This window comes from Aplysia californica, unplaced genomic scaffold (assembly GCF_000002075.1).
Source record: "Aplysia californica isolate F4 #8 unplaced genomic scaffold, AplCal3.0 scaffold00045, whole genome shotgun sequence".
Lineage (NCBI taxonomy): Eukaryota > Metazoa > Mollusca > Gastropoda > Aplysiida > Aplysiidae > Aplysia > Aplysia californica.
Window position 1 is genome coordinate 2,007,425 of NW_004797315.1, and position 1,751 is coordinate 2,009,175.

General features: G+C 40.7%; 1 protein-coding gene across 1 annotated transcript in view; it reads right to left on the reverse strand.

The window, feature by feature from the left end:
• The window catches only part of LOC101857468 (cytochrome P450 2C31), a gene marked incomplete in the record, with an annotated part of 11,078 nt that overhangs the window by 5,773 nt on the left and 3,554 nt on the right, over positions 1 to 1,751 (reverse strand).

The following is a 1,751-nucleotide window of genomic DNA, read 5'->3' on the forward strand; positions in this document are numbered from 1 at the left end:
GGGTAGACTTGCAAGCATGGTGTTTACAGTTCCCACACCTGTCTCATGATTTGAAATTCCCAAGTCTGATTCCGAAAAACAGCGTGAATCTTTCTCTTCAGTAGGTGTACCTGGCTCTCTACTATCGCACCCAGATCAAGATGTCCAATTTTAGGCTCTTTTGAAAATGGTTGAGCAGGGTTAAAGTTAAGCCAATCAAAGCGTAATCAAGACGACAGAATAGGTAACCTATTGAGGAAACTACATCCCGTGTTTTTTATTTGTGTATGATAGTTCCAAATGAGCTGCAACATTGCCTTTGGCCTGCAGCTGGTCGGGCATTATTATGTGCCCATTAGGTCTTTGAAGAGAGACAATTGTGCCAATGATACGACTAAGCAAAAGCTTAATAAAAAGATAAAGAACTGTGCAAAAAAATACTGACTTTATCAATAATCAAAATTAATACAGCCGACATCTAAAAACAAACAAAAACGACTAAACCGACGCATCAGCATACCCACAAGTTGTACTCTCCGTAATGTGTATTCCACAAACTGCCGAAACTGGTCGACCGCACGTTCCATGTCCTCTAACACATTTGATATCGCGGGGTCTCTTGCCACTTAAATGCAACAACTGGGGTTTCAGACCCACATCTTGAGTGTTCCAAGATATCATAATTACGTTTATCTCTTCTATATTGTTCATATTACAAGTGATTTTCAGTTCTTAAACTCTTTTTGTCTGCCTCTGCATAGCTGTTTGTTCCTTTTATTTGTCCAGGCTTACACGTTTTCCCACCCTTGCCCACATCTTAAGATTCTATGCCTCTTTTATTAATTTTATCTGTATATGACTTGTTTTCTTTTGTAAGCCATTTCCGAACTCTCTTTCATGTTTACTTCAATGTACATGTTCGAACTCTCAATTTTTCTCCAACTTTCGACCCCAGAATACATCATACGTCTCCATCGGTGTTTCCGTCAATCGATTATCACCCCCCAGACACACTCCTATTTTTGGTCCTTTAAACATTTTGTTTGCTCATACCTTCATTGGTTTACTCTTTCCTAACATTTTCTGCACTGTTAATTTTCTTTAAAGGTTAAATTATCAGTTCTCATTCCTGCCACCTCCCGTCTCCCCCCATTTCTCTCTCTCTCTCTCTCTCTCTCTCTCTCTCTCTCTCTCTCTCTCTCTGCCTCTGCCTGTGCTAATCTGTCCAATCTGTTCCCAAATTTCAGATTTAAAATAAACGAACAAAGCACTATTCTGCCTAGGAAAACGTTTTCGGCTGTCTTTTTCTGTTTCGTTTTTTTTCCCCACTTTAATTCACTACATGTATATCGATTTGCCGCAAGATAACACTAGCCTTGGAAAACAACAAATGTAGGGCACACGTGTGTAGTACGTGCTTGCAGTGCGCATGTAAACTGGAAATCTGCTCGCTCTTATCAATTTCTTTTCAAGGTTCAGAGACAGCCAGACGGCTAGGTAATTTGTGGTCCTCGATAACGGCATGTGTTGAACAACTTCACAAGCATAAGATAGTAGAATGTGTGTGTGATTGTATGTGTGTGTATCTCTATCTTTCTTTTTCTATTTCTCTCTCTCCCCACTCATCCCCCCCCCTCTCTCTCTCTCTCTCTCTCTCTCTCTCTTTAGCCGTTAAAGTTTCTGAATGTCTTTTTGTGTCTCTGTCTCCGCCCTCCTTAGCCTGTTTGCACACTCACACACACACACACACACACACACACACACACACAACA